The 13,781-nt window shown below is 47.7% G+C and overlaps 1 non-coding gene across 1 annotated transcript; it reads left to right on the plus strand.

Moving 5' to 3' along the window:
• The first annotated feature begins 4,301 nt into the window (after positions 1–4,301).
• Positions 4,302–4,384, plus strand: trnal-uaa (transfer RNA leucine (anticodon UAA)). Its single transcript has one exon. It is a non-coding gene; the product is annotated as a tRNA-Leu (tRNA).
• Positions 4,385–13,781: the final 9,397 nt, after the last annotated feature.

Genomic DNA, 13,781 nt, shown 5'->3' on the forward strand with positions numbered 1-13,781 from the left:
CCTGGGGCATCAGTGACAGCAGAACGGGTCCTGGGCAGCAGAGGCAGCAGAACAGGTCCTAGGGCAGCAGATGCAGCAGAACAGGTCCTGGTGCAGCAGATGCAGCAGAACTGGTCCTGGGGCAGCAGAGGCAGCAGAACAGGTCCTGGGGCAGTAGAGGGCTCTCAGGAAGACACTCCTTTAAACCAGGCAGCAGTGAATGCAGGTCTGGCAGTCCTTTCAATATGTTGCCAGCACCTGCCGTTGTGTCAGATGTCGGTTCCATCGGAGCCTCGTTCCCTACCTCTGGTCCTTGTTTACATGGGCCCCACGCCTCCCCTTCATTAATTGGTCGGCTGCTCCGTGATCGGGGTCGGCCGGCCACATTTCACTCGTGTGGTGATGACACCCGCTTCCGGTGCCTCTGCCGAGAGCCGCACCGTTAGTTTAAAATTCAGCCCATGGGGCCAAGAGTGGAAAATCTCCCCTCTGATTCTCTCTACTTAAACTGATGGAGACACCAAATTAAAACTGATGAAACCAGGGATTGTATCCTGGTTCTTCAATCTCGTGTTCTGCCAACTGAGCTATTCCATCCTCACTGTGAACTCATCTTCATTGGAGACAAATATAACTCCAGGTGGAATTTCCCCACCCGTTCATTCCTCATTTCAGGGGAATGGGACCCGACCAGATCGCGGAACTCAGATTATGTTAATGTTCTGCTCTTGATATCTTAATATTATCTTGCGTTTGAGACACTTTTAATCAGGTTCACGGACAAATTCTTCCATCATCCCTTCTCCCACATTCTCTCTCTCTCATTCATTCTTTATTCCTCACAGTCCAGAAAGGGTTAGGAATCAGAGCTCACCCCCAAACCCTCTGCACACAGACCTCTGTCTGTTACCCTGTTTGATCCAAGAGACCAGTCAATAAATTACACTCTTTATAAACACAGAAAGCTGCCTCACAGTGTTGGACAGAGATAAATGCACTGAAGTCTTTTGAAAAAAGTTCATCTTACGGGTTGTTACTGAGCCCATAGAGCAGGACGGACCCAGGCTCCAGCCCCAGCCTGTGCTGTGTTAGCTGATGCCACCTGGTGTGATACTGAGCCACACGGAGCAGGAAAGGGCCTGGTTGTATTCATGGCCTGTGTTGAGTTAACTGATCCCACTCAATGTGGTAGGAGCCACACAGAACAGAATGGGCCCAGGCTCCTTCCTCAGCCTGTGGGATGATAGTTCTTCTCACACGTTGTTGCACTGAGCCCCACACAGAACAGGGAAATCTCAGGCTCCATCCCCGGCCTGTGGTATTTTACTTCATCGCACCTGGTATGGTACGGAGTCCCAAGAGCAGGAAAGGTCCAGCTTCCATCTCCGGCCTGTGCTGAATTAGCTGATCTGACCTGGTTGGCACTGAACCGCAATCGGGGAAGGATGGGCCGAGGCTCCATGGCCTGTGGTGTGTTAGTTATTCTCATTTGGTGAGGTACAGAGCACCATATAGAGCAGGATGGGCCTGTGCTCAGTGAGCTGATCTCACCTTGTGTGGTCCTGAGACCCACACACAAAGCAGGACAGGCCTAGGCCTCATCCCCGGCCTGTGTTCAATTAGCAGATCTCAGCCAAAAGATTTTGATAAGGTTCCACACAAGACGCTTCTCTATAAGATTAAAGTCCCTGGTATCAGTGGTAATATATTGATCTGGATTGGGAACTGACTGGCAGATGTAGGCAGAAAGTAGTTACAGATGGATCTGGATCTGTTTGGAGACCAGTTACCAGTGGTGTCCCACAGGGATCGGTGTTGGGTCTGTTGCTCTTTACTAGTTTTATTAATGATCTGGATGTAGGTGTCGGGCGCACCATCTGTAAATTTACAGATGATTTGAAGATCTGTGCGAGTGTTTAGACTGTAGACGATGCTCGACTGTTTCAGGCTGATCTTAATGTGTTGGGAGATTGGGTTCATGACTGGTAAATGATGTTTAATTTGGGTAAGTGCAGTGTTATTCATGTGGACAGGGCGAATGCTCAACATTCATACACCCTTCAGGGAAAAACATTAAAGTAGGTGGAAAAAAGAAAATAATTTTGAGCAGAGATCTGGATTTTCTAGTGCACAGATCTCTAAAGTTACTGCAGCAATGCTGTGAAGTGATAGTTGGAGCAAATAGAGGGTTGGGCTGCATTCAGAGGACAATTGAGTATAAAATGAGGCATATTCTTTCATGGGATGTGAGCGACACGGGCAAGGCCAGAATTTGTTACCCATCCCTAATTGTCCTTGACAAGGTGGCGGTGAGCTCCCTTCTTGAATTGCTGCACTCCATGTGGTGTAGGTACACCCACAGTGCTGTTAGGAAGGGAGATCCAGGATTTTGACCAAACATCAGTGAATGAACAGCGATATATTTGCAGATCAGATGGTGTGTGACTTGGAGGGGAGCTTGCACATGGTGGTGTTTCCATGCATCTGCAGCCCTTGTCCTTCAAGGTGGTGGAGGTCTTCGGTTTGGAAGGTGCTGTCTGCGGAGCCTTGGTGAGTTGCAGCAGTGTATCTGGTAGATGGTACACACTACTGCCACTGTGTGTCAGTGATGAAGGGAGTGAATGTTTAAGGTGGTGAAGGGGGTGACAATCAAGGTGGCTGCTTTGTCCTGAACAGTGTCGAGTTTCTAGAGTATTGTTGCTGCTGCACTCATCCTGGTTTGTGCCTTGTAGATGGTTGACAAGTTTTGGAGAGTCAAAAATCACAAAATTATTGCAGTGCAGAAGGAGGCCATTCGGCCCATTGTGTCTGCATAGAATCATAGAACATAGAAAGTTTACAGCACAGGCAGGCCAAAAAACGAGCCACCCAGCTGAATCCCATTGTCCAGCATTTGGACCGTAGCCCTGCAGGTTCAGGTACTTGAGGTGCACATCCAGACTCCTTTTAAATGAGTTGAGGGTTTCTGCCTCAGCTACCCTTACAGGCAGTGAGTTCCAGACTCCCACAGCCATCTGGGTGAAAAAAACCTTTCCTCATCTCCCCTCTAATTGTTCAACGCATCACTTTAAATCTATGCCCCCTAGTCACTGACCTCCCTACTAAGGTAAATAGACCCTTCCCATCCATTCTATCCAGACCCCTCACAATTTTGTACATTTCAATCAAATCTCCCCTCAGCCTCTTCTATTCCAAGGAGAACAACCCCAGTCTATCCAATCTTTCCTCATAGCTGCATTTTTCCAGTCCTGGCAACATCCTTGTAAATCTCCTCTGTAACCTCTCAAGTGCAATTACATCCTTTCTGGAATGAGGTGACCAGAACTGCACACAGAACTCAAGTTGTGGCCTAACTAATGATTGATACAGTTCCAGCATAACCTCCCTGCTCTTATATTCTGTACATCGGCTAATAAAGGAAAGGATTCCATAAGCCTTCTCAACCAACTTATCAACCTATCCTGCTACTTTCAGGGATTTGTGGACATTCACTTCAAGGTCCCTCACTTCCTCTACACCTCTCAGCATTCACCCATTAATTGTGTATTCCTTTGCTGTGTTTGACCTCACCAAAGGCATCACCTCACACTTCTCCAAGTTGAGTTCCATTTGCCACTTTTCTGCCCACCTGACCAGTCCATTTCTCCAGCTCTCCTAATGAGCATTTCACCACGTGCCTTGAGCTGAGTTACTCATCACAGAATTCCCACTATCTGATTTACTCTTGTAGCCAGAGTATGTATATGAATGGTCCAGTTAAGATTTTGTCAATGGTAACCCCCAGGATGTTGATGGTGGGGGGATTCAGCGATGGTAATGCTGTTGATCGTCAAAGGGAGATGGTTACATTCTCTCTTGTTGGAGATGGTCATTGCCTGGTACTTATGTGGTGTGAATGTTACTTGCCACTTAGCAGCCCAAGTCTGAATGTTGTCCAGGTCTTGCTGCTTCTGGACACGGACTCCTTCAGTATCTGAGATGTCCCGAATTTGTCCTTTTATGAAACCTTGGTCAGGACTCACTTGGAATATTGTATCCAGTCTTGGTCTCCTCACATGATGGGTGATATTGAGGCTTTGGAAAGGGTACAGAGGAGAGACATTCGACGAATTCCCAGTATAAGACATCTTGGTTATCAAGTTAGACTAAAAGAGTTGGGACCCTACACCTTAGAGAAACCTAGACTGAGGGGTGATCCGATTGAGGTTCATAAATAATGAAGGGTCCAATTTTGCATGGGAGAGGAGTCATAACTTTATATTGGAAAAGGCCAGATGGCACCCGGATCACATTAAATTTCATTTTCAGTGGTGGGTTAATGTGCCAGGATGGCCGAGTGGTTCAGGCGTTGGACTTAAGATCCAATAGACATGTGTCTGCGTGGGTTCAAACCCCACTCCTGGTATCTGTGCTTACGGAATGTTGCTTATTCTTTCCCTGACTTTTGCCTTGCACCATCATCTCTTCTGTCATTTAATCACTCTTGCCTTCCAACTGATCACAGCTTCCTATTATTTGATCTGCCCCAGCACCGTTCCTTGGCTCTGCGCTTGCTTATAAACTGGTAAATCTTTAACTTAATCTCCTCTGTACCCTGACAATGACCTTCTCATCCTTCCTGGATTGTGCTTCCTCACAGGATCCGCTGCCTGTCCGACTCCCCTCCAGGTAACTGAAGGCCCTGAGCCTTGGTCTCGCTTTATACGCTAGCTGGTAGTTGATTCCTTGCAGGTCTGCCACCGCTCAGGAGAAGCTCAAGACCCAGATCAAGCAAAGTATCAAGAGGAATGTGAACAAAGGCTCCCTGGTGCAGAGCAAGGGACAGGACGCCTCCGGCTCCTTCAAAATCAGCAAGAAGGAAAACCCAGGGAAAAGTGGGAAAGAAGGTGAAGAAACCAGCAGCCAAGAAATCTTTAGTGAAGAAACCAGCAGACAAGAAATCTTCAGTGAAGAAACCAGCAGACAATAAATCTTTAGTGAAGAAACCAGCAGACAAGAAAGTGACAACAAAGAAAGTAACAGCCAAGAAAACGAGCAGCAAGGCGGCGGCAATGCCAAATAAGGCGGTGAAGAAAGCAGTGCTTCAGAAAAAGTCTCCTGCGAAGAAGGTCAAAAAAGGCAAGAGTGCGGCGGGCGGAAAGGCGCTGAAGAAAGTGCAGACATGGAAGAGCAAGGTCAAGCCGAAAGCAGCGAAGTCTCAGAAAGCAGGGTCTGGAAAGAAGTGAAAGCGCGGGAAACTTGTAAACATCTGAACACAAAGGTTCTTCTCAGAGCCACCCACATCTCTCAGGAAAGAGCTGATCCCCTGATCAAATGATCCCTGTCCCGGCCCCGCCTGCAGATTCCACATGGAAATGATTTGGATTAAATCCAGGATCCCTGGTGACTCCCCATCCACCCAGCCCTTTCCCCACTCTCTGTAATAAAACAGAGGGATATCCGGCCCTCACTCTAACTGGGGATGTGTTCGGTGCAGTCTCAGTTCACAAATTCAGGGGGAGAGTTTGTAAGACAGTAACACTGGCGGAGAAACCCCACCTCACAACTCAAACCCCAACACATGAGTTTCTCCAATTCAGCTGGAGTCGGGTGACAACAGGAGCTGGGATAGGCTGTGATCGGGAATGTTAGGAATGGATTTGTTCAGGGAGGAATGTACCTGGAATCTCCGAATATAATAGTTCCTTATTTCCCCAGATGACACATTCTGCAGTGAGAGTGAAAAGTCTCTTCACTGCTTCACATTTACTAATTGTTTGGTTCTGGATGAATAATGAGTCAGAGAGTAATGACAGGATCTGAAGCTTCTCTCACACCAGCCCTTGAATGACTCAGTGTGAAGTGTCCAATGTGTGAAGCTACTGCCAGGGTTTGTCAATCTGAACAGTTTCAGCTCAGGTCCTGGGGGCCTGGAATCCCCACAGTTTGACTCTGTCTCTGATTGGTCACCCGCTTCTCAATCCAATTCTTAACCAATAGGAGAATCACATATAAGTAAATAGAAGTTCTCATTGGCTTAGAATTTCCAATTGGAAAAAGCCCGGCAATTCCAGAGCAGGAAGGAATTGAAGTGATGGAAAATTTCAATTTTCAGGCAACAATTTTAAAACCTCTCATTTTATGTTCTGTTTTACTGTATTTACCGTCACAAAATCCTGACGCGATTTTAGGAATCGTTTTCATTTGTCAATCTGTTAACTGTAAGCGGCGGGAGGAAGGTCCGGTTCAGCAATTTAAAACGGGACAAATATCAGCTTCCACTCTGTAAAAGGAACAAATTAGCGACTAACCGCTTCTCACAGGCTTCTCGGGGACTGACAGAAACGAGCGGTTTCTGATCTTTTCTCCTGAAAGAGGCGGATAATGCTGCAGGGAGCAATGAACTGCCCTTCACTTTCTGGCTGCTAATACATCCCTGACTTTAAACAGTTCAAACAGCGACTGATGCTTCTGCCGGAAAATGAGCAGATTCACCAGAATGATCCCGGTCCATCATGGCCAAAGACATCCAGCTGGCCCGCCGCATCCGCGGGGAACGCACCTAAAACCCAGCTTCAGTAACAAGTGTAACAAGGGCTCTTTTTAGAGCCACCAAATCAGCAAAGGAAAGAGCTGCCATCTCTGTTCATCATCAAACCCATTAGATTGGAGGGGCGGCCACATGGTTTCTGTTTTGTCACATCACTTTCCCGAAAGGCCTGTCGGACTGAGAGCTGATCTGGAATTTAGAAAGCAGCATTACCGGAGACTCATTGCTGCTCAGCACAATCTCAACCCCGCTCCTGGGATCCGTTAGCTGGCATTTGGGGAAAAGAAATGGATCGCAGTTTTATTTGGAAGGCATTAATGGAGCCGGGTCAGTTCACATGAGGGTTATTTACAAACATTACCCAATGAGTTCACTAATATTTGAATCCATTGGAGATTAGTACACAAGATATGTAAGGCAGCTCGGTCACTCTGACTGAAACTGCCAGTTCCCCGGGGTTGCAGACCCTGACACTGCGGGGAGAGAATCCCCGACCCTCTCTCGCTGCCGGGGGAAACAGACAGCTCTGTGTCCGGAGAATAGGGAGGGCCGGGGAGAAGGTACATATTAAAGCGCTGCAGTAGACTCAGCTCCTGTGTGTGCACAACTCGCACTGATTCCGTCCTCTGGGAACAGTGCGGTCTAAACAGATCAGGTTAGGAGAGAAACACACAGCCCGAGAATGGCCTCTTCCTTCCTGCATTTACTCTGTTCCGGGAGCAGATTCTCATTGAGAAGCGGCGCTCAGATCACCAGAGAGAAAAAAAAAACACAATTCAAACTGTCCAAATGAAAAACAGAGAATTAACCCAGACACTTCCATTATTAAATTAATTCATCAGCTCCGAACCAGTTCCCGTTAATGTGCCGGGATAATCTCGGGATTTATCAAATCGAATGCAGCGGGATTTATTAAATTGTTGATTCTGACACCCTGTAGTTCACTTCTTCACTTAACTAGAGGGGGAGATGTGTGAGCAGAGAAACAGAGCGAAATCCAGAGAGGGAACTGAAAACACACCTGGACAGATGTGAAACAGGTCAATCCACTGTTCCAATAACTCCATCTCTGACTCCCTCCTGACAGTAACCAGCCCTTTCACAGAGACTGTGAGTGGCTCTGAAAAGAGCCTTTGGTTTATTAGATGACATTTTGGCCGCTTTACTTTTTCTGGGAGCTCTTGAGTGCTGGTTTTCTTGGGCAGCAGCACGGCCTGGATATTAGGCAGCACCCCGCCCTGAGCGATGGTCACTCCTCCCAGCAGCTTGTTGAGCTCCTCGTCGTTGCGGACGGCCAGCTGCAGGTGTCTGGGGATGATGCGGGTCTTCTTGTTGTCACGGGCCGCGTTACCGGCCAGCTCGAGGATTTCAGCGGTCAGATACTCGAGCACAGCAGCCAGATCGACCGGGGCTCCGGCACCCACACGCTCAGCATAGTTACCCTTTCTCAGGAGCCTGTGAACACGGCCCACCGGGAACTGCAGTCCAGCCCGGGAGGAGTGAGACTTGGCCTTGGCCCGAGCTTTCCCGCTGGTCTTTCCTCTTCCAGACATTTCCACAACCTCACAAATACTTTCACAAAGAATGAATAATTTCCTTAGCATTGATAGTGCATCGCCGGCAGTCAGGATGGTCGAGCGGTCTGAGGTGCTGTGTTCAGGTTGCAGTCTCCAGTCGAGGCGTGGGATCGAATCCCACTTCTGACAAGTTGTGTTTTGACTGAACTGGAGGCGTTTGGGAGCAGCGGCAAAAAGCAAAGAAAAAGCAGGAAAGAACATGGACAAACAAAATAACAATGGACCCAAAGATGTTGCATTAAAACATTAGAGTAAGAGGCAACTAAACAAACAGCAGGGCACACAAAAGATCAAAAATGTAACCTTTGTATCGGGGTGGAAGATGTTGCCAATATCCTTAATGAATACTTTACTGTTTTCCCGAATGAGAGGGTGATGCATATATTGTTATTAAGGAGGAGGAGTGTGAAGTATTGGACGTGATAACTTAAGGAGAGAGGAAGTCTTAATGGGATGAGCATCCTTGAATGTGGATAATTCATCAGGACCAGATGAAATGTACCCCAGGCTGTTTAAAGAAGCCAGGGAAGAAATAGTGGAACAAAAACAAGAAATGCCGGATTCACTCAGCAGGTCTGGCAGCATCTGTGGAAAGAGAAGCAGAGTTAACGTTTCTGGTCAGTGACCCTTCTTCGGAACTCCGAAGTTCCGAAGAAGGGTCACTGACCCGAAACGTTAACTCTGCTTCTCTTTCCACAGATGCTGCCAGACCTGCTGAGTGAATCCGGCATTTCTTGTTTTTGTTTCAGATTTCCAGCATCCGCAGTATTTTGCTTTTAAGAAACAGTGGAAGGTCTGACCATCATTTTCCAATCCCTCACTGGATACAGGTGTGGTGCCAGAGGATTGGAGGTCTTGTAACGTTGCAATAAAAGCAAAATACGAGGCAGATCAAGCGTGGCTGATCCTTTCGAGTAGAGAAACAGGGCTGAATTCCCTGAACCAGTGCTGCAGCTTTCAGAATCGAAGGAGCCTATACACACCTGATGGGTTCCACTTAAACAAAAGAGCTGGAGGTGTTGACGGTCAGAACAGATAAAATGTGGAGGAGTGTTTGAAGCAGATTCTGTGTGGTTACTGTCGTTGTACTATGGAGTTATTTCACGGAGGTGATTCTGAATGTAATGGATCAACGTGGACCCGTCCAAGGCAAAGGTTCTAAGCTTCCCTGTGGTCCAGCCTGGTTGAATGGAACTGAAGCAAACAAATCATCCGGAAGAGGAAAAGATATGTAAGGCCATGAAAGCACAGAATTCAGATGGATGCAATACCAGATGGTATGGCAAGAGTGTAAAACAGCAACAGACTGGTGAATAAAACTTTCCCATTGAATGAGACAAGAGAAAAGAAGGGTAATAATAGTGTCAGGTGAGTTGTGACACTATTCACATTCCACCTTGATCTGAATAGGACTGTTGAAGGGAATGATTGAGAAGAATAGAGGAGAAATGAAAAGAAAGGAGAAATAAACAAAAGATCTTTTGATTTTAGAATGCTTGTTTTTGGAAATGACAGACTGTAAAGTGTGTGTGTCAGAAGATATAGAGCGAAGTTGGGTGTGACAAGATCACAGGAAAGTTGTGCCCTGAGAAAAGGTGTGTGTTGACAGGAAAGCTGCTCTCTTTTGCACAATATGTATTTTATTCATATAATTTGTGCAATTACATTGCAAAGCAGTTCAAATTTAATATTACATAAGGTACAATACAGATCAGTTTCCTTCAATAATGTACATGATGTATCTCACTATCCCTGCCTGCACAGGTTATATTTACAGTATTTACATTACACATCAAACATTCTCTGGTGCAAACAGCCCGAGGGGTTTTACACAGGTTCCAGCCCCTCACTGTACTATGGCCTACTAGGGCCTCAGACTGCAGCCTTTCCCCATTGAGTCTCCATGGTGGCTTCCCCAAGCTTTAATGCCGTCCCACAGCACATAGTCTTGGACGTTGCAATGTGCCAGTCTGCAACACTCGGTCATGGACAGCTCTTTGCACTGGAATACCTGTCCCACGGCCGGGCTCGTTCTCAATAGAGATCATTTCAAATGAGCATTTCCTAAATCCGTGCTTTCTCTCTCGCAATAAAGAGAACAGGATGTCTGGCAGATTCAGTGTGAGACGATAACACTGCCGGGTAAAGGCCGCTTTCCAACTCCAATCTTAACACAGGAGATTCCCCAAACAGCTGCAGTAAGGTGTTTGTAAACTGCAGGAAGCGGATGTGTGAGGAAATGGTGATGTTACTGAGGAGGTTTCTTAGAAAAGAATGGACTGTGTTTAGGTGGGAATATTACTGAGTGTTAATTGCATCGGGACCATATTTAAAAGCTCCGGCTTTCTGGAAAGCCTTGACTATGAAGGCCGAGTCTGGAAGGGTTTGTGTGGAGAGCTGGGTTTTGGTTCTGCTGTTAATAAAGTGTTTGAAATTGGCAGCCCGGAGGAAACTGGAGGTGGAGCTGAAAGATGAGGGGCCGTTCTCTCTCTGTCTGTCACTCTGGGTGTCTCCTCTGTTTAATCTTCACTCTTGTCTCCTTCCCTCCCTGCTCTCACTCTGCCTTTCTCAGCTATGTCCAGGTGGCCTGTATAAAAAGGAGCCTGACAGAATCAGTCTCTTTTATTGTGCACTGATTTGAGGAAAGAATCAACATGTCTGCCAGTAAACAAGAGTATGCTCCAGGCTGGCAGCATGTTAGAATCCATGAGGAAAGGCATCATCACCCTCATCGACAAGCAGAAGGGGGAGAGGACAGAAATCAGAAATTGGTGGCCCAATTTCTGCTTAATGCTGACTACAAGATTCTGTCAAAAGACATAGCCAGTCGATTCAAGTCTGCTCTGGAGTTGGGGATTCACCCTGATCAGACCTATACTATACCAGGCAGGACAATCTCTGATAGCTTTGCGCTACTCAGGGATATGATCACCTATGTACGGGACAGGAGGGTGGACACCTGCCTCATCAGCCTGGACCAGGAGAAGGCTTTTGACAGGATATCGCACACTAACATGATGGATGTGCATTCCAAAATGGGGTTTGGGGAGGGAATCTGCAATTGGATCAAACTACTCTACACAAACATCAGTAGTGCAGTCTCAATCAATGGGTGGGAATCAGAAAGTTTCCCGATCCAATCTGGAGTCAGACAGGGCTGTCCTCTCTCCCCTGTCTTGTTTGTTTGCAGTATTGAACCCTTTGCTGAGTCTATTAGGAAGAATGCGAGCATCAGAGGGGTGACAATTTCAGGCATCGGAGGCACTCAGGTTAAAACCTCCCTGTGCATGGATGACGTCGCCGTTTTATGCTCGGATCCACTGTCTGTGCGCAGAGTGATGAGCATCTGCGACCAGCTCGAACTGGCCTTGGGAGCCAATGTTAAACACGGCAAGAGCGAGGCCATGTTCTTTGGGAACTCGGCTGACCGATCCTTTGTCCCCTTCACCGTTCGGTCAGATTACCTGAAGGTGCTGGGGATATGGTTTGGAAGGGCTGAGACGTGCACCAAAACCTGGAAGCAGCGAATAGCCAGGGTACAACAGAAGCTGAGCATGTGGGAGCAGCGATCTCTCTCCATTATGGGTAAGAACCTGGTCATCAGGTGCGAGGCGCTCACATTGCTGTCCGTGGTGCAGGTCTGGCCCATACCGCATTCCTGCGCTGTGGCGATCACCTGAGCCATTTTCCGCTTCATCTGGGGATCCAAAATGATCCGAGTCCGGAGGGACACGATGTTCAAACCTCTGGATAAGGGCGGGAAAAATGTACCCAACGTCGCCTTCATCCTTATGGCTACCTTTGTGTGCGGCTACATCAAGCTGTGTGTCGAGCCCCAGTTTGCAAACTTCAAGTGTCACTACGTGCTGTGGTTCTATCTGTCCCCAGTGTTGCAAAGGATGGGCCTGGTCATATTCCCGCGGAATGCTCCATCCAGTTGGACTGTGCCATACTGCCTATCCTTCATGGAAAAGTTTCTGTGGAAAAACACCTTTGACCACCAATCCATCAGGCAGTGGTCTGCACGGAATATCCTCAAGGCCCTACGGGAAAAGGAGATTGTGGATCCTGTCGGATGGTCCCCTGGCAGAATGCCTCATCACCAGAACTTTCAAACAAGCACCAAGATGTAGCCTGGCTGATGGTGAGAAGAGCCCTCCCTGTCAGATCCTTCCTGCACACCCGAAGTCTCACCCCATCCACACGCGGCCCTCGAGGTGGCTGTGGTGGAAAAGAGACGTTGCCCACCTCTTTCTGGAATGTGTCTTTGCAAAGCAGGTGTGGAAGAGATGCAGTGGTTTTTGTCGAGGTTCATCCCAAGCAGCTCTGTAGCACAGGAGTCTGTGCTCTATGGGCTGTTCCCAGGGACGCACACCGAGATAAACATCAACTGCTGCTGGAGGACTATTAATTCGTTGAAAGACGCTCTTTGGTCTGCCCGAAACTTGCTAGTCTTCCAGCACAAAGAGTTGTCCATGACCGAATGTTGCAGACTGGCACATTCCAAGGTCCAGGACTACGTGCTGAGGGACGCACTAAAACTTGGGGCAGCCGCAGCAAAGGCTCAATGTGGAAAGACCACAGTGTAAGGTCCCCTCACCAAGCTGAACGGAGGAGCTGGATCCATGGGAAACCACTCGAACTGTAGCCAGAAAATATTTGTTTGCTGTAAAATGTACATGGCATGACAATGAAATGGAAGGGTTGTGAGGCAACTCACTCCTGTATTGAAGGAAACCGATCTCCTTTGCACTCTTTGTATTGTTTGACTTGGTGCTTTTTGGAACTGTTTTGTAATGTCTTTTTTTTTACTGATTTTTATGAATAAAGTATATTTTGGAAATTAATAAAAGAAAGTCTGGCAGAGGTAAAGGAGGGAAAGGACTGGGCAAAGGCGGAGCAAAGCGGCACCGCAAAGTGCTTCCTGATAATATCCAGGGCATCACCAAACCAGCAATCCGCCGCCTGGCTCGCCGTGGCGGGATCAAGCGGATCTCGGGTTTGATCGATGAGGAGACTCGCGGGGTGTTGAAGGTTTTCCTGGAGAATGTGATCAGGGATGCGGTCACCTACACTGAACACGCCAAGCGCAAGACGGTCACTGCCATGGATGTGGTGTACGCTCTGAAACGGCAGGGCCGCACTCTCTGCGGATTCAGCGGCTGAACAACTCGACCCTTTCCAGCAAACACAACAAAGGCTCTTCTAAGAGCCACCCACCGCCTCACAGAGAGAGCAGTGACCTAGAAACGGGAGCTGGGATAGGCTGTTTAGAACTGTCTGGAATAAATCTGTGCTGTGTTCGAGATACAAAACTAGAATCCCCAAATTTGACATTTCATTTGCAGCAAGGATGTGCAGTGGTTTTGATTTTCTAAACGGGCTGTGTAAACAGTGCCCGAGGCTCTACAGTTAGTTATTTCCCCAGTCCACACATACCCTCAGTGAAAAGCCACATCACTCCTCCAGAATCACTCATTGTTTTCATAGAATTTCAAAATGATTTCGCTGCAATGAGGGAATCCGGGAGTTTTGCAGCAGCCGTTAAATCGGACACTGGAACCAGACCCACTTGTGATGTTATTTCCCCCGAGACGGTGTTTCCTGCACTGAAACTGACAGGGTTTGTGAAACTGATCAGTTTCAGCTCATTCATTCAGGGACCTGGAATTCCCGCAGTTTGAGCCCGCGCTATC

The sequence above is a fragment of the Heterodontus francisci genome, unplaced genomic scaffold, assembly GCF_036365525.1.
Source record: "Heterodontus francisci isolate sHetFra1 unplaced genomic scaffold, sHetFra1.hap1 HAP1_SCAFFOLD_51_1, whole genome shotgun sequence".
Lineage (NCBI taxonomy): Eukaryota > Metazoa > Chordata > Chondrichthyes > Heterodontiformes > Heterodontidae > Heterodontus > Heterodontus francisci.